This window comes from Helianthus annuus, chromosome 11 (assembly GCF_002127325.2).
Source record: "Helianthus annuus cultivar XRQ/B chromosome 11, HanXRQr2.0-SUNRISE, whole genome shotgun sequence".
Taxonomy (NCBI): domain Eukaryota; kingdom Viridiplantae; phylum Streptophyta; class Magnoliopsida; order Asterales; family Asteraceae; genus Helianthus; species Helianthus annuus.
In genome coordinates, this window is record NC_035443.2 from 47,285,915 (window position 1) to 47,306,126 (window position 20,212).

The 20,212-nt window shown below is 37.2% G+C and overlaps 1 long non-coding RNA gene across 1 annotated transcript; it reads left to right on the top strand.

Moving 5' to 3' along the window:
* The first annotated feature begins 18,008 nt into the window (after positions 1–18,008).
* On the top strand, positions 18,009–19,959 carry LOC118483940. Its single transcript, XR_004872498.1, has 2 exons — positions 18,009–18,104; positions 19,749–19,959. It is a non-coding gene; the product is annotated as an uncharacterized LOC118483940 (long non-coding RNA).
* Positions 19,960–20,212: the final 253 nt, after the last annotated feature.

Sequence of the window (20,212 nt, forward strand, 5' to 3'; positions counted from 1 at the left end):
CAGCGCCTTGGAACGCTTGCATGAATCTCTACCTGACTTTGATCTCGGCGGTTTCTCTAACAAGGACACCGCCCCCAAAAAGCCACAGAAAACTTTGGCGAATGCCCTTTGTTGTCGAATCGCACAAAGTTTGGGAGAAGATTTCCATTTGTCACCCCGCCAGAAAGCCGTCATTGAATGCCTACAGAGGCCTCACGCTCAGGATTTCTTAACTGTTATTCCTATTGAAGGTTTGGGTCAACGAATGTCAGCGATGGAGTACCGGTCAATCCTTAAGTACCGTTTGATGATCCCCATGTTCCCGAATGATGAAACTTGCCCAGTCTGCCGTAAAGCATGCCTAGATAAATACGGGGAGCATGCGTTACACTGTAGAGAGTTGCCGGGGTTTAAGTATCGCCATGACTTTGTGCGAGACGCGTTAATGGATATTCTCAGACGAGCAGGGATCTCGGCGAAGAAAGAGGCACCGGTTAATTTTCTTACAGACCCGTCGGAGGGGAGATCCACCCTACGCCCAGCTGACGTGCTAGTTTTTGGTTGGGAGGGCGGGAAACATGCTTGTGTCGATCTCACAGGTGTATCCCCACTAGCCGGGTTCCGGGAAAATGGATTTGTGGCGGGGCAAGCGGTACCAGAGTCAAAGAAGGTGGAAAAGCACGCGAAAGCTTGTGAGGATAATCAACATGCCTTTGTCCCCCTGGCGTTTGACACGTTCGGCTCCTTGGCGCCGGAGGCAGTTCGGTTCTTGTCTAGAGTTCAGCGTGTGGTCCATAGCAACTTTTCGACCCCTCAGGGGCGAGGCTTTGTTTTTAGTAGATTAGGGTTTTCTATTCAAAAAGGGATGGCGACGCAGTTTGTTGCTCGTCTATCTGCTATCCTTATGTAATTTGCCCTGATGATTTGTCATTAAAAAAATTAATGGATTAAAAAAAAATAATAATAATTAGACTTTTTGCTATTGTTTTGTTTCCTAATAAAAGAAAGGATATGTTAATTTGAATTTTAAAGTGAGTAGAAAACCAAAGCTGCATAGTAAGCCCATAACTCCTGTGGGAAATTAAAAAAAAAGTAAAATTGACAAAAATTAGAGAACAACAGACTCGAACTTGGAACTTGGGTCAGAGGATTAACAATGCAATGCTATAACCACTTAGCCAAATCACATTTTACATTTAAATTTTGTTATATATATATATATAACTAGGTTAAAACCTCGTGTATCATACAGGTTGAATGAACATAATTTTGTATACTAAGTAATAAAAAAGTTACTTCTTTTAAAACTCATGCATTATACAGAATTAATAAACACATGTATTACCAGGGCCGGCTCAACCATTTTGGTGGCCTAAGGCGAAGTAAAAGCTTGTGGCCTTTTTCCAAAAAAAAATAAGAAAACAATTTGAGTAAAGAACCCTTTAGTGATTCTATTTCAGCTTCTCGTTTTTGTTTCTTTTGCCTTTTAGAATGACCGGATTCATGTTTACGATATTTATTAGACATTATAAATCTATCAAAGATTAAGAAAATTAGGCAACTAGTAAATTAGGGCTAATATCACAAAATAGCAAATATATCACAAACTTCAATTAGGCAACTAGGAAATTAGGGCTAATATCACAAACTGAGTTCGATTCAACTAGGAAATTAGGGCTAATATCACAAACGATTCTGAGTTCATACCTTCAACAGAAGATTCTGAGTTCTGAGTTTCTGATTCTACTGTTTCTGAGTTTCTGGTTCTGATTTCCTGAGTACTGTTTCTGAGTTTGTTCGACACTTCGACTGTTTCTGAATCAATTGAACTGAAGATATAAAGAAAATGAGCGGAAGTCAAACAATTGAACTGAAGATATAAAGAAGATGAGTGGAAATCAAAACAATTGAACTGTTCGACACTTACTTTGTTTGACTCTAACCGAATCTCGAATCTCCATATGATATAAAGAAGATGCGTGGAAATCAATTAATTACCGTTGAGCGAATGCGAATCTCCATAGCGTCTGTTTGTCTTCCCGTACCTTAATCTATAATCGCAGACAAGCACAAGCCAATTGCCGCCCTAACCTTTCAATACGTATAATATAACTTTTTTAAATGGAGGCCCTATAGTTTTGGTGGCCCAAGGCCCAAGCCTCATTTGACTTGGGCTTGGGCCGGCCCTCTGTATTACACGGCTTGAATACATATAATGTAATCACTTTGCTTACGTGTTAACCTCTAAGATATGCCACATTGTCCATGCTGATGTCATAAATCCGATTTAATATAAATAATATTGTATATAATAACAGTGCCTCGGTAGCAACATCACATGCAGTGGGTCTAATTCAGCAAGATCTGTTGGCAAAACCACCATAGCCACACGACCACATGTAAAACAAAACACAGGAATCGGGTCCAAACGTCAATTTATATGACCAATCTACAAACGAAAAAATGGAAAACTTACCGGCGTCCTCAGATACAGCTAAATATGCATCTCAGACCAACCAAACTCCATTTTCTTGTATAGATGTGACAACGATTATACACGATCCCTTTTTAAAACCTTAATCAACAACACAGCGTCGGCGAAGGTCATTCATGGTGAACTTGCAAAACATTTGTATTGTCAGAATGCCAGGCTCATATTGTGCATAAAGATGACAACACCATGGCTGCAAGAGAGGTTGCATGAACAACTGCCATCCTACAACCTTGCCATACCATAATGCTATCTTCATTCAATTTTTACTCAGATCTACAAAATCATCATAGCTCATCTTGAAAGGACAAGAAAAACACCATAGTTTTAGTCTCAGGTGAGAAGGATCTCATAACATCATAGACTGAATATCCCTTAGGTGACATCGATCTCATCATCATCAACCGATTTTAGAATTAAATCAGATTTATGACATGAGCATGAACAATGTGAGGTCATCTTCTAAACTCTTATTATAGATTATATAGATATAGATATTGTAACACCCCAAATTTCGTATGTTATAAAATAATATTATTTTCATGATGTTAAATGACGGAAAACGGTAACCGTAAAACGGTACCGTAAGAAAATGATAGTAAGCTTAAATATAAGTGTGTAACTAAGTTAAACAAAGAAAAGAGACCAAGTTAGTGTGGAAAATTAGTAATATGAGCAAACTTTAAAAGTCAAGGGGCTAAATGTATAAATGTGGAATGAAATCTAATAAAAAAAAAAGACTAGTTTGTGGGTATGTGTGTGTGCGTACGGGACAAAGAGCAGGAAGGGGGAAACCCTTCTCCATCAAGCTTTGCAAGAAATCCAAGAAATTAAGGAGGATTAAGGCTAGGTCTTTGATGCATGAGTTTAGATTCATGATTCCTTAAGTGTTCTTGACATCAAGTAAGTCAAAATTCATGATTTGGTAATGTTTGATTTAGTGGGTTATGTGAAATTGTGAATCCGTATGGAATCAAACACGAATGCATGATGATATGAACATGTAGAAATTGAAATTATGCTTGAATTTCTCTATGATGATGAGTTAGGATAAAACCCACTTGTGTGTCAAAGATGATCAAAATTTATGAAATTCTACATGCTAAATTAGATTAATGTTGATGATATTTTGATGAATAGATGATTTAGAATAATATGTATATGCTCATGGTGGTGAAATGAGAAGTTGAGAATGCTTATGTGGGTCAATGGATGAACTAGGGAAAAACATGCTTTAATTACTTGTACATTATGCTTAGATGATAGTACGCACACCAAGTGTTTGATGAAATGTCTATGTGACAATAATATAGGAAATTGTATGCAAGTTGTGGGTCAATATGTATAAAGAGTGATAATGATGTGTTTGTAGTAAACTACTATGAAGAAGACGTGTTAGATTGACTCCATGTGGAGATTTTGTTGATTTCATTCCCGGGTAGAAGTGTGCACTAATGGCTTGCACTATGCGTTTAAATGATGTGATGCACACCATGTGGTGGTTTGATTCGCTAGTTGTGAACTTGAAGTATATGTGAAGCATATGAGAGTCCTAAAAAGAATCATTGTTGGAATAGTATAAGGTTAGCTTAATACGTGTTATAGTGTTAGTTGTGGAGTTATAGAAATACTAGTATGAATGGAATGAATTACGTGTATGTGTGTGTACATAGACAAGTAATTATATGGACATATGTTCTTGAGTTGGAAATTTGTATGCTTGATGGTTGACTTTCTGAAAAGTCAACGAATATGCGAATGGTATGGTTCGACTTATGAATGCTATTGTAAGGTTTAGGAATAAATATGTGTCATGAGTTAGGCTAATAACGTGTTAGACGTGCGTGTGTTTAATACGATGACACGACAGATTACATGAGTTTGAAATGACATGAACTTGGTTACATGTATTATGCTTATTAGAAGTGACTATAGACGTCAAGTATGAATTATGTGATCGATATGATCGTTATCATGCACGATTGTGTATGCTAATAAGAATGTGATTTCGATGACATGGAAGTATAGGGATCATGTCGAGACGGAATCAAGCACGGAAGACTACGGGTCAAGAAGTGGCGAGGAAACAAATATGAACACGGATGCATGAGGTAAGTGATTCCGAAATCACTTCTTAGTTGTTATGTGATGTTATATGCAATCTAATTATATGTGATAATTGAGGTCAAATAGGAATGAGTTTTATGATGTCAATAAAGTATTAAACGGATCTTAGTTTGATCCAAGCTAGGCAGGTGTGATTAAGAAATTGTAGCTAAGTAGTGAGATTGGTTACTCATGCAAGAAATTCCTTTGTTATTAAGGATATAGCATAATTGACTAAAATGCCATTGATAGGTATATCGGGAAAACGACCTTAGAAGTCGTTTGAAATCAAGATATTCGATTAGTATAATATTTTGGTCAAGCATGAAAATGTGGAGTATGTTTTTGTATGTCATAAACTACTTAATGCATAAATACCCATAACGGGTCAAGGTAAGCTTCTGACCAAAAATATGTTAAAAATAGGTAAGACATCTAAGAATCTAATCCTCTATGATAAATGACGTTGATATTAAAAGGTTCATGAGGAGTCGAGGTTAAGTAATCAGATTATGTTGATAAATGCACGAACGGGTCAAATAGTTAGAAAAGGGTAATATGTCGAATGCACGTAAGTTAAGAATTTCCTTAATCCGGAGGTAGGATTTTAAGTTGATATGATAGAATATGAATTTACAAGCATGTAGGAAGAAACGGGAGGTTAAGCGGGTAAACGGTTCAAAAGTTATGCGCGTTTTAGTGCGTACGGACGACGAAACGGAACTGCAGAAAACTGCAGTTTCTAGAGGGCGTCGCCGACGGGTATGGGGGCGTCGCCGACGGGCTCCAGAAAGTGAATTTTTGTGCTGACGGGTTAATTTCCTGTCTACGGGTTTTTGGGCTACGGGCAAATGCAAGGCCCGTCGCCGACGGCCCTAGGGGCGTCGGCGACGGCCTCCCCAAGTTCCAAAAGCTGAAATCTTGTTATTTAAGTTAATTTATGTATCGTAGGCTTCGGTTTGTCATCCGTGGTCTACGGTGGACCTTCCAAACATGATTTTGATGGTTCCTTAGATGTTTATGAGCTATAAAGCTAAGTCTAATACCCATGTAAATAATGTATGATTATGTAAGAGGTACGCGTGATCTAGCGCGTGTACATAAAGGTATGCATGTATGTAATGACGTAGGAAAGGTATGAACAAATGTAGATGTGTATGTATGTATGTATAAAGATATGTACGAGCGTATGCAGGTATGTAAAGATGTAGGAAAGGTACGTACGTATGTAGAAGTATATGTATGTATGTAATAAGACATGTATGAGAGTATACACGTATGTAAAAATTGTAGGGAGGATATGTACGCATGTAGATGTGTATGTATGTATGTAATTACGCATGTATGCATAATTTAGTCACGTTGAGGGTTAATGTTATTAATGGTGCACCTTGAGAATGAAAAGTAATGCAGGTACATTATTGAAGCCTCACCAGGAAATGGATACGCATATGAAATGCTTAAAGTTTGAAAGATGACGAAATGTGAAGTGTACGCGAATGAATCTTGTTTATATAATGTGTACTAATGTTATGAATGTATGTGGTGAGTGCAGGTTATACGGATAACGGGCGAATTATCACAAGAATTAGAGATCGAAGACCGAGTCACGAGATAGATTGTACGGGAATAATTAAGTATGTACTATTAGTAAACATGACTTATATTTTATCTTTGTAAAAGATACATTTTAAAACGAACTTTCAAGTAAGTCAAGACGTTTGTAATGAAAGAAATTTTATGGCACAAATTTCTGCTGCGACTTTTGACAAATACGAATTAGGGCGTAAAAGATATAGATAGTTTTAGGAGGGAATTTTGAAATGCATGGGGAGATGAAATGGGCATTTAATGCACCTGAAAGAAGTAATCATATCTCAACTCTCTCTTTCTTCTTCACACTTGTTAATGTAAGATCTCATATGTACAAATTAAAAATTATAATTTAAGATCCCATATGTACAAATAAACGTGTTAATGTAATACCAAACATATCACTGGTTGTGTGATTTGACATTGTAATGCAACTGTTGTAGTCTTATTGAAGTAGATAGGAACTCATCTAATTATTCTTAATTGTTAACGCACAATCAAAACGAAACATATATCTGTCGAGATCTCAACAACGGTACAGAGCGTTTGGTGCATCTTCAATTTTTAGAACGATTGAGAATCCATTTAGGTTAATGATCATAAACACAAAACCTAATTAAACAAACCTATGCATCCATTACAAGATCTGGTAATAAACATACCTGAACTTCACCAGCTTGACGGTTAACATCTGCACCTAATACATAAACAAATCAATTAGATTTAATCATCAACAATTTTCATCAGCAATTTTAAAACAAAGATCTTGTACCTGATAAAGGCCAGTTGACTGCAGAGCTCTTTGAAAACACTACATGTAACAAAAATCCCCAAATTAGAACCCCAATTTATAAAATTAAGCAAATTATTACAAAAAGGTAATTAATTTATACAAAAGTGGACAGTTATAATTAGGTAAAACATTAAATTCAACTTCAAAATAAAGCTTTTAAATAAAGCAAACTTCAAAGTAAGATAAAACACCACATGCAATAAATAAATTTCAACCAAAATCAACCAAATCACAACAAAATTATAGAATCCTGAGTTCAAACTGTTACATAATTCACTTAATGAGTTCTAATCATGTCAAAAATTGAACAAATTCGAACAAAATCGCACCTGATTCCTTACAAACTTCAACAGCTTCTTCTTTCACCACCACCACCGAATTTTTCGAATTCAAACCCATGAAATCTCGTTCCATAGTTCCACTACAAGATTCCAATCCCAATTTCATCAAACTTTCAGCCGATCAAAAACGCCCAAAATCTCAAAAAACTCAAAACCCTAAAAATAAAGAACAATGTACCATCATACTGAAACTCAAAAGGGGATAATGTAAATCAATCACCTGGATGGACGAATGATGAAGTTCATGAGATGTTCCATATCGAATAAAGCAACATAAAATAAACACCTAACCTTAAATGTAGTTAACAAAAATCAACATAAAAACAATGATTTTTTTTATCATAGATTTGAGGTCTGTGCTTTCTATGGTTCAGAACTTTCATAAACCATGGCTGCAAGAAGGGTTGCAGGTTTAAACTTGTCTTCCACTATTCTTGCCACGCCATCATCATGAATTGTGTGTAAAAATTTTTAAGTCATCATAACCAAGCCACAGACCACTACCAATTGAAACCAGAGCCACCATCGTCAACCACCGTCCAGAAACCCTAAAGGGTTCCAAGACGAACACGGAACAACACAAAGGCGGCGACAGCGAGTCTGCGCTCCCCATCATCACTAGAGGTACTGAAACAAAAAGCTTCCATCATGGCCACATCAAAATCAAAAAAGAAAAATTTAAGTTATAAATCTACAAAAAACAAATTCGATTTACCTTATCAGAAGTTTTAGATCGAGATATCACTGTCATAATCTAAAGTATAAACCGAGTCACCGTCATAATCCCAATCGGAACCGCCAGATCTCGCCATCATAGCCTCGGATGACAAAATCATCTTCATCGATCTCAGTGACAAAGATGGTGATTCACCGACGGAATTCTTTGCGGATAACATGGTTCGTATAGAAGATGAAGAAAATAAACCCTAGAATCGGCAGAGATATTGAAATGAGAAGAAAGAGTGAAGAAGAAAGAGAGAGTTGAGATATGATTACTTCTCACAGGTGAATTAAATGCCCATTTCATCTCCCAATGCATTTTTAAAATTCCCTCCTAAAAAAGCCAAAATATTGTATAATAAATAAATAAATAAAACGTATTCATATAAACAAAACGTATTTATGACATCAGCATGTACACGTGGCATACCTAAATGGAGGACACGTAGGCAGATTTACATCAGCCTCAAATCTCTTCTTATAGATTATATAGATTATAATCTATATAATCTATTCTCGAATAGAGGAAAGGTTTGCCTACATCCCACCTCCCCCAGACCCTACCAATAGTTCTGCTATTTGTGGGATTTACTGGGTATGATTGTTGTTGTTGTATAGATTATATAGATTATATTATTTCTTTGATTACATACACATTAAAAGCAGTTTACATATGTGTAATTGCCAAAATTATATATATGTGCCATAACTAATTACATATATGTAAAAAAACTAGTTTACATATGTGTAATTATAAAATTACATTTAAAAAATGATAAAATTACTCTTAACATGTATTTAGTCGTAAAAATACACATAATAAATGATAAAATTATCCTAAACATAAAAAATATAAATAAAAAGATTGTTTATTAGGAGTTCTGCGAGTTCTGTAAATATTTATGTTTCTGAAATGATCTTTACTCTATATATATATATTGATTCTACTATATGACAAAATGATCCATTTATATTTATTATATAGATATACTAGGTTATAATCTGCGAACTTCACGGGCTTGAAATTTTAATTTTCATTGATTATAAATTTGGTTTAAAAAAGCGCGCCTTAAGCGTGCTTAAGCGCAAAGCGACCTTAGGCGCAAAGAGTTGCGCCTTGTGTGACATAAGGCGAGCTCTGTACAAAAAGTGCACAAAAAGCGAGCTTTTTTGGAAAAAAAAATCCCACCGAGGCGCGCGCTTTTTGTACAAAAGGTCTTTTTGTGCTTTAAAGTGCTATACATGTAGCTAAAATGGTTGTACATTAAGTGATTTATACATTAAATCATATATAAACCTTATTTACCCCTATATTTTTTGTTAGGGATGCTAAAAGCTTATAGGATATATATATAAAAAAATATATAAGCACTTTGCGCCTCACGTACGAAAAACCCGTCGCTTTTGCGATTTGCACTTCGCACTTTGATTTTAGACCTTGTCGCTCTTGTGCGTTTCACGTTTTTTTAAACCAAGATTCTAAATAAAACTAAATACAAACAAAGTGACATATTATATAAATTAGTTTCGCAGTGGAAATACAATAAGAAATTCATATAAGTATAAAATATAACATTTTGAAATTTGATTATGTTAAGGATTATATACCTAAGAGTAAATTACAAAAATCATCCTTTATGTTTACACTGGATTGCAAAGTATGTCCTTGTCTTTAAAGTTGACGAGAGTCATACTTTATGTTTGCAAAACCTTGCACACTATGTCCTTTAGCCCTAACTTATTTAAATTTTAATGTTAAATCAGGGCATATTAGTAATTTTACTCATTTATTTAAATATATTAATAAATAAAACAAAAAAAATTAAAACATTCATTCAAAATATATAAAAGAATATATATATATATATACTGATTACTTTCTCTCTCTCCCTCTCCCTCATATCTCTCTATCCTCCTTATCTCTTTCTCTCAACCGCACCACCATACCACCACCACCACTGCACCTCCGCCCTTGCTGCACCTCCACCACCGGCGGCCAACCCCCGCTGCACAACCCCCACCACCGCCATCCCCTAACCCCAACCTACATGGGCTCATATTCAATCGGTTGATCAAATGGCAAGAGATCGGCAACTCTGTCACACCCTCAAAATACACAAGCGGAGTAATACCGCAAGGCGCGTGACTGACCAGGATCATACTGCCACGACCCCCGTCCCGGTTTTACCCGGTCCAGGAGCCGCGGGACAGAAAAATCCGCGGTATTTATTATTTGATTCGACAGCGGAAGTTTTAGTAGGATCTTTTTAAACTTGAAAATGCCCGATTATTTTATTTCATAATCTGGGATGAACCCCGTAATTTACAATAGAGGAATTTCACGAGGAAATTCCCTGGTTTACAAAACATGTTTATTTATTTAAGTGAGCCACCCTTCAAGCTTGATTAGTGCTTCGTAGCACTTTTCCTTGATTCACATGAGGTCGCCTGAAACATGTTTTAAAAATATTTTTGTCAGCGGGGAAATACTGGTGAGTCACTCAAAGTTAATAAAATGACACCTAGCTATCAATTACAGCATAAGAGCGATTACAATGGCTTTTATCTTATTTTTATCTGGCGTCGTGTCACACCCTGGTGATGATGGTCATACCATTATTGGGTCCTTTCACCCAAGTAGTGATGATTATCACTGTTAGGATTTATTAGCCTAACTGTGAGAAATTAGTAATGTGCACAATACCCCACTTGCCAGTGATTCAAGACAACCACGACTTAATCCCTGTAATTATAACTTTGAAAACAATTTGGTGTATTGTAAAACACTGTTGATAAAAAGAGAATGACTCACATTGCAAGTTTAAACGGGCAGAGTTTAGCCTACTGGTAAGCCTGATAACCTAATTTAAACAACAATGCACACGACTAGCTTAGTAACTTAATATAGCATTTATGATAACTCACGAGATACAAACCCTCACAACGAATGACAAAGTGCAATACTTAAACATCCATCGAATTCACGACGAATGACAAAGTATAGCCCTAATGTGGGCAGCACTTAAACATCCATCGGATAGTTCCAATCGATCGAACATTGAATCGTAACAGCGATCGAGTTAATACCCTGTATCGTGGCAGCGTTACAATACCTTAAAACTTCGAATTTAGGCAGTATACTTCGTTTTTGATCAAAGTTTTTGACACAGGTGAACTGCTCGTGCACTGAATAATTTATAGCTAAAAAATGGGTTTTACGCGGCCCGCGTAAACCCATACTTAAACTTACGCAGCCCGCGTGGCCACCTAGTTTACGTGTAGGGCTGGGGTGTCACGAGTAGGTTTGCCAGATGGTCAACACGTGGCCCGGATGCTTATCCGGTCAAATTTCAAGTTGACGCGGCCCGCGTGAGGCCTAGCCCATCCTTTACGCGGCCCGCCAGAGACTTAAATTTCTTGTTTTCTTGATTTTTCATGTACGTTAGGGTTTCAGGGGTCCGGGTTTTTACTTATGAGTCGTTTAGGGACATTTTTGGCAGTCCTTACATCCTCCCCACCTTATTTAAAATCTCGTCCTTGAGATTTATTGAAATAAGTGAGGATATTTTCGCTTCATCTCCGATTCCAGCCCCCAAGTGTATTCGGGTCCTCTTTTTGAATCCCATTTGACTTTGACTAGTATCAATCTTTTGTGTTTGAGAAACTTCATCTTTCTGTCTTCTATTTGAAGTGGTTTCTCAACAAACTTCAGCTTTTCATTTACTTGTATGTCTTGAAGAGGGATTACTAGCGTTTCGTCCGATAGACATTTCTTGAGATTGGATACATGGAATACGTCATGTACCCCGGCTAACTCTTCTGGTAGTTGCAAAAGATAGGCAACTGGTCCTATACGTTGGATTACTGGGAATGGTCCTATGTACCTTGGATTTAGCTTTCCTTTCTTACCGAACCGAACTACTCCTTTCCAAGGAGAAACTTTCAAGAGTAGTTTGTCTCCGACTTGAAATTCCAGTGGCTTGCGGCGGTTGTCTGCATAACTGTTCTGGCGATCTCGAGCCATCTTTAGTTTTTCCTTGATTTGAGTTATTTTGTCAGTGGTTTCTTGTACAATCTCAGGACCTGATAATTGGCTTTATCCTATTTCGGCCCAACAAACTGGAGTTGTACACTTGCGTCCATACAGTGCTTCGAACGGGGCAACTTCGATGCTTGAATGATAACTATTGTTATAGGAGAATTCAATTAAAGGTAGGTGGTTATCCCAGTTACCACCAAAATCGATCACACATGTCCTGAGCATGTCTTCCATGGTTTAAATCGTCCTTTCACTTTGTCCGTCAGTTTGGGGATGGTAGGTAGTACTTAAATTTAATCGGGTTCCCATTGCCTCTTGAAAACTTGCCCAGAAATGTGAAGTGAAACGACTATCTCTATCCGATACAATGGAGAGTGGAACTCCATGTAAGGATACTACTTCGTCTACGTATAACTTAGCTAATCTTTCCATGCTAAAGGTTTCCTTCATTGGCAAGAAGTGAGCGGATTTGGTTAATCGATCCACAATTACCCAAATCGCGTCGTTACCTTTTCTAGTCTTGGGTAGTTTAGTAACAAAATCCATTGTTATTAGTTCCCATTTCCAAATAGGCATTTCTAATTGTTGGAGTAAACCTGAAGGTTTCTAGTGTTCTGCCTTAACTTGCAAACAAGTTAGACACTTAGATACATATCTAGCTATGTCCTTTTTCATTCCTATCCACCAGAAATTATTTCTTAAGTCTTGGTACATCTTATTGTTTCCTGGGTGCATAGTATACCTAGATTTATGGGCTTCTTCTAAAATTTTATCTCTTAAATTTCCTTGCTTAGGTACCAAAATCCTTTTCTTGTAGAATCTCCAAATTCCATCTGTACCTTGCTCTAATTCTTTTATACTTCCTTTCATTCCTTCAGCATCATCCTTGATTGTTGTTTCTTGAACATTCTTCAATTTTTCCATTAAATCTACTTGAAGATTTAATCTAAGGGCACGGACTCGCTTTTGATTTTCATGATACTTACGACTTAGAGCATCAGCGACTATGTTTGCTTTTCCTTCGTGTTATTGAATATCACAGTCGTAGTTACTCAGGATTTCCATCCATCTCCTTTGCCTCATGTTCAACTCTTTTTGCCCAAATATGTACTTTAAACTCTTGTGATCCGTATAGACTGTAAACTTACTGCCATACAGATAGTGTCTCCAAATTTTAAGGGCAAAAATTATTAATCCTAATTCTAAGTCATGAGTCGTATAGTTTTCCTCGTGCTTTTTCAATTGCCTTGAGGCATACACAATTACCTTTTTGCGTTGCATTAGCACACATCCTAATCCTAATTTAGAAGCATCACAGTAAACTTTAAAATCTTCTGTTCCTTCCGGTAAGGCAAGAATTGGGGCGTTTGTTAACCTTTGTTTTAAAATCTTAAAAGCCTCTTCTTGCCTAGGTCCCCATTCAAACTTCACCGCTTTACAGGTTAGCTTAGTTAATGGCACGGCTATCTTAGAAAAATCCTTAACAAATCGCCTATTGTATCCGGCTAACCCTAGAAAGCTTCTAACTTCCATAGCTGATTGCGGAACCTTCCATTTGGTGATTGCTTCTATTTTGGAGGGATCTACGTGAATACCTTCGTGATTCACCATATGCCCTAAAAATTGTACCTCCTGGAGCCAAAATTCACACTTTGAGAATTTGGCGTAAAGCTTCTCCTTTCTTAACAAAGTTAAGAGTGCATGTAGATGTTAACAATGCTCGTCCTGGCTTTTGGAATAAATAAGTATATCGTCAATGAAGACAATTACAAATTTATCCAAATACGGTTTACAGATCCTATTCATCATATCCATAAATGCTGCAGGAGCATTTGTTAATCCAAAGGGCATAACCGTAAACTCGTAATGACCATACCTAGTTCTGAAAGCGGTTTTAGGTATGTCTTCTTCTTGTACCTTCGATTGATGGTATCCGGAGCGTAAATCTATCTTAGAGAAACATCTAGCTCCCTGAAGCTGATCAAAAAGATCATCAATCCTAGGTAATGGGTATCGATTCTTAATTGTAACTTTATTCAATTCCCTATAATCGATACACATTCGCATCGAACCATATTTCTTTTTCACAAACAACACCGGTGCTCCCCAAGGGGATGAACTAGGTTGTATAAATCCTTTGCTTAGTAATTCATCTAACTGGTTTTTCAATTCTAGCATTTCGGTGGGTGCTAACCGATAAGGTGCCTTGGCTATCGGTGTAGTTCCAGGAATTAGATGAATCCTAAATTCTACTTCCCTATCGGGTGGCAATCCAGGTAGTTCTTCTGGGAATACATCTGGGTATTCTGATACTACTAGGATATCCTTAAGTTCTTTACTTTTGGTATTAACCACTACCGAAAACACATATGTTATTCCCTGTTTTCTAGAATAACTGGCCACTTTCATGACTGAAATGAATTTCATTGGCTTTCATGGCTTATCCCCTACAACCACAATTATTTCTCCTGATGGCGCACAAATTTCTATGGAATTCTTTTCACAAAGGATTCGAGCATGGTTGGCTACTAACCAATCCATTCCTAACACAATATCGAATCCAGCTAAGTTCATGGGTAACAGGTTTGCAGAAAATTTATGACCTGACAGTTCTATTTTACCTTCTTGCAAGACTCGATCTATGCTAACAGAGTTACCGTCGGCTGTTTCTGCTGTATAAATCTGTCTAAGTTTGGTTAAAGGTAGCTTAAGAGCTTGATAGAACGAAGTATTTATAAAACTTTGGTTTGCACCAGAGTCAAATAATATTTTCGCATAAATGTTGTGAACTAGAAACGTACCCGCTATCACATCCGGAATCAGATTCGCTTCTTGTGTAGTCAACTGGAAGGCTCTTGCATTCTTCTTGGTAGTTACCTCCGCAGGTTTAGCCTTATTGTCAGCTGGTTTGACCAGTTTAGGGCAGTCTGGTCTAAAATGTCCAGCTTCTCCACAGTTGAAGCAGATTGTTGATTTCTTCCTCCGGCAATCTTCTTCTTGATGCCCTGGAATTTTGCAGAAATTGCAATACCCTTTGCATCTTCCAAAATGCTTTCTTTTGCAGGTACTGCAAAATGGAACAGTGGAGGATTTCCCAGTTCCTCTTTTCCTGAAGTTGTTAGTAGCATTACCCCCTCGGAATCCTTGGGAAATTTTGTGAGCCAATTCCTTCTTTCTGTTCTCTTCTCGCATGCGTACCAATTCATCTGTCAAGGTATTAGCTAATTCCACCGCATCATCAATTATGCGAGGTTTGGCAGCTTTGACGATATTATGGATCTCGCTAATCAAACCCCAAATTTAGCGACCTGTTTACAGCCAACTTTCAGTTGGCTGTAAATGTTAATCAACTTTCTGTTTTTCATATATATGATACTAAAACGCATTTAAATGACCACGACACTCATCATCATCGACTAACAGCAGATTACCCATCAATTATCACTTAGCATATCAAGAATCACACAACCCTAGATATAAGATATCAAGATTATCACAAAAACGCATCCAACGTCCATGTATGCATGCATATTAATTAACTCAAGCAATAACATATTCATCCGAACTAATCATAAAATCAGTAAACGATTACCATACATGACTCAAGAACATAGCCGTGAATACACACACATCATGAATCATAAACTAACAAGTGCACTAACCTTGAAGCGGAGAATAAAGGACTAGCGAGGAAGAGATATGCGAACAAGAAGCTGATTTGCGAACAGGGGGGGTTCTTCTCCCGCCGTCGCGTACACCAAGGGGGTAGGGTTTCTATGTTTTTTTTTTTGAACTTGCTCTCATGCAAAACACAAACGTAAATAATAAAACATAAGGGGAGGGGAGATTTGGGCTTAATGGGCCACAAGGGGTTTAAGGTGGGTTGGGCTGCTTTGATTCGCACAAGGGGAAGGGGTGGCAGGTTGGGCTTTGTTTTGTTTTGTTTTGGGCCGCCATTTAGTGTAGGGAAAAGGGTGTGTTCGGTTTGGGTCAATAGATTACGGATTTCGGTTTCTTATGTAAGATATGGTAAAAGACTTGATTGATTCATTCATTCATTAACGATTACAATATATAGAGATGTCACGAAACCCTAGCTACCTAAAGTGAGCCCGTGGGCTCACACAATATAGTCCAATACTCCCCCGTAGTCGGAGCGGTAGAGAATCGGACATTCAGACTGGAATAAAAAAACATAAACAAAACAATAACTAGTCTCGACCTCGGTTCTTGACTTGTAGTTCCACAATCCACTCTTAAAAAATTAGCGAGCTGCTTTATTTTGCAAAATATTAATCCATATTCTTCAAAGTAGTGATCCAGGAGTGTTGCAAAGGGTGCGGTGAAGGACCATAGTCCTACAAAGGAGCGGCGACGTGACTGTGGTCATGCGACGGCTAAGCACGGTGACAAAACTGTAGGATCCTTGAAACTGAGATTAGGATTTCTTGACTTAAGTTTGATTCACGGCGTCCCCCTATTTTGGTTCATTGTCCCCAGAATTATCTGACATGATTGCTATCTATAACAACCCTCAAAATTGTAACACCCCAAAAACTCGAGTTCGTTAGCTATTAGTATGTTATCACGTTTAAAAGAAAGGAATGGAATAAATAGGTTATTAAACCTAGTTAAAAACTTGGTTAAAACAAATAGGTTATGAAATTGAGTTAAATAATGAGCAAGTAACAAACATGAGGGGTGGTTTTTGAATAAAGGGAAAGTCTAAATATAAAACAAAAATAAAAACCCCCAAACACACACACCTGGGCGTGTGTGTGTTCGATCAGAGAAGAGAAAGAAAGGGGGAAACCCCTCATGAACCCTAATCAACGAAATTGGATGCGAATTGGGCTGAATTCGAACTTGCATGAGTCGAAATAGTGATTATCTAAGCAAGTTCTAGCCAAGGTAAGTCTTAATTTTCAGTTTTGATGAACAACCAAGGAGTGGGTTTTGTTAAATTCGTGGGTTTGATCTAAATCAGGATGAAATCTTGCTATGTTATCATGTTTAAGCTGAATCTTGGTTAAATTTTAGTTATCTAGTGATTTAGAATGAAACCCATGTTTATGAGTATGATAATGATTATGATGAGCATGTGTATATGGATTATTTTGATTATGTTGATGCATGTGTTACGTATTAGATTTTGATAGTAATATGATGAAGTTGAAAATGTGATCTTGTTTGAATAAAAGGATTCATGAGGTGAATGTGGGGAGAATATGCTTAAATTGCTTGTACAATGTGCTTAAATGTTAGTGCGCACGCCAAGTGTTCGATGAAATTGCTAGATGAAGTTAGAAAGTGAAATTGTATGCAAGTTGTAAGTTTATATGTATAAAAAGCGATTGTGATGAAAGTAGTAGTTTACTAACTTGAAAAATGTGCCTTAGATGGAATTCGTACATGAATTCGGGTTGAAGGTATATGTTGGTCAAATTTATGCATTAGGAGCTTGTACATTGTGTTTGAACGGGTGAGGTTGCTATGTGGTCTACTAGTCCCTTAATTACGGTTAAAAGTGAACATGTACTAAATATACATAGCATATAACCTCACTAACCAAGGATGATGCTAGGATTATGCTAATTTGATTTTTATAAGACATGGTTGTCAAATGTAGCGTTATGAAGATATGAGTATGTGGGCATTAATTATGTGTTATGTGTGATAATGAATTTGGATTTCGAAGATATTAAATATCGTGGTTGACAGATTATGTCGTATGCATGTTAGCGAAAATCGTTGTTGGTAAGAATAGGTAAATATGTGTTAATTTGGATTACCCGATGAATTATGTGTGTTGGAAAGGATATGAAGTTGATTAGATGTTTTAATGTTTGATAGTAATGACTATGGAAAGTTAAGTATGAATTATGCGAATGATATGATTGTTACATGTACAAATGAGTATGCTAATATGAGAGTGGTTTCGATGAAATGAAAGTATAGGAATCACGTCGTGACGGACTCAAGCATGAAAGGATAACGGGTCAAGAAAAGGCGAGGAATCGGATACGAGCACGGACGTATAAGGTAAGTGATTCTGTAATCACTTCTTATGTTCGGTTAGGTGATATGGCGTTTTGATTAATTAAACATGATGGTTGAGGTCAAATATGTGTCGTAGTCTTATGTCGTATAGGATGGGATTAAGTTGACCAAAATGCCCTTGATGGGTATTTTGGGTAAACGATTTTAATAAGTGGTTTAGAAACAAGTTATACGATTAGTGTAATGTTTTGGACAAGTATGGAAGTGGAAAGTATGGTTTTGCTAGTCTTAGATCAATTAATGCGCAAATACCCATAACGGGTCAAATAATTAGGAAATGACAATAAGTCAATAGAGCGTAAGATAAGAATTTCCTTAATCCGGATGTGGGATTTTAAGTTCATATGATAGAATATGAATTTACAAGCATGTAGGAAGAAACGGGAGGTTAAACGGGTAAACGGTTCAAAAGTTATGCGCGTTTTAGTGCGTACGGACGACGAAACGGAGCTGCAGAAAAATGCAAAATCTAGAGGGCGTCGCCGACGGGCATGGGGCGTCGCCGACGGGCTCTAGAAAACCAGTTTTTGTGCTGACGGGTTAATTACCTGTCTACGGGTTTTTGGGCTACGGGTAAATGCAAGGCCCGTCGCCGACGGCCCTAGGGGCGTCGGCGACGGCCTTCCCAAGTCCCAAAAGCTGAAATCTTGTTATTTAAGTTAATTTATGTACCGTGGGCTTCGGTTTGATATCCGTGGACTACGGTGGACTTTCCAAACATGATTTTGATGGTTCCTTAGATGTTTATGGGCTATAAAGCTAAGTCTAAGACCCATGTTAGTGATGTATGATTATGTAAGAGGTACGCGTGATCTAGTACGTGTTTGTTAAAGTATGTACGTATGTAGATGTGTATGTATGCATGTATAAAGATATGTACAAGTGTATGCATGTACGTAACGATGGAGGAAGGGTATGTATGTATGTAGAGGTGCATGTACGTATGCATAAAGATAGGCATAAGCATATGCGTGGATGTAAAGATGTAAGAAAGGTATATACGTATGAATGTCTTTTGCGTTTAAATGTATGTATGTTGGTGTGTAGGTAGGTAGAACGTATGTATGCGTTTAGATGAATATGGGCTCACGAGGGGATCCATACACGAAGGTATGCACGTATGTAGGTTTGTGTGAAGGCATGTAATAAGTATGTATGTATGTATGTATGTATGTATATATGTATGCATGTATGTATGTATGTATGTATGTATGTATGTATGTATGTATGTATGTATGTATGTATGTATGTATGTATGTATGAATGTAGGTATGTATGTATGTAGGTAGGAATGGATGTAATTAGGTATGCACGTACGTAGGTACGTACGTATGTATGCAGGTACGTATGTAGGACAGTTGCTATTTGTGACCGTAAAGGTATGTATCAGTTTGTATGAAAGGTATGTACGCATGCATCTAATGAAATTGAGTACTAACGGTAATAGTTGCGTGCTTGGTGAATGAAGTGTAACGCAGGAATACCAAAGAAGTCTCACTACGGATCATATGATCAGGATGGGAAAGCTGGGATGTAAAGAGTTAACGAAACGAGAAGTAAACGTGAACAAACCTTGTATGTTTATAACGCGTACTAATGATGTGAAATTTTATGTGGTGAGCGCAGGTAGTACCAGTCATGAGGATATCCAAGGATTGGAGATCGAAGATCGAGTCACTAGAGAGATTGTACGGAAACGTTGATGTACATAATGTAGTAAACATAAGCTATGTTTTTAACTAGTAAATAAGAGGATGACGGATTTATGAGAAAGAACTGTGTTAAAGTTAAATCTTAAATAAGTTGAGGTATTTATAGTGAAAGAAATTTTATGGTACGTGTTTCCGCTGCGACTTTTGACAAATACGAATTAGGGCGTAACAAGTTGGTATCAGAGCCCTGGTTTGAGAGAATCAAGTAATAGAAAGTAAATGCTTGAACTCAAACCGGTGTGCTCTCGTAATCAAGAACCCGTACAATCCAAGACTCGATCGAGGCCTAAATGCAAAAGCAAATGTAAGTATGTATTAGATTATGTATTTGAAGGAAACTAATAGTATGTTATGTGCAAGGTAAGCTTAAGAGTTTGA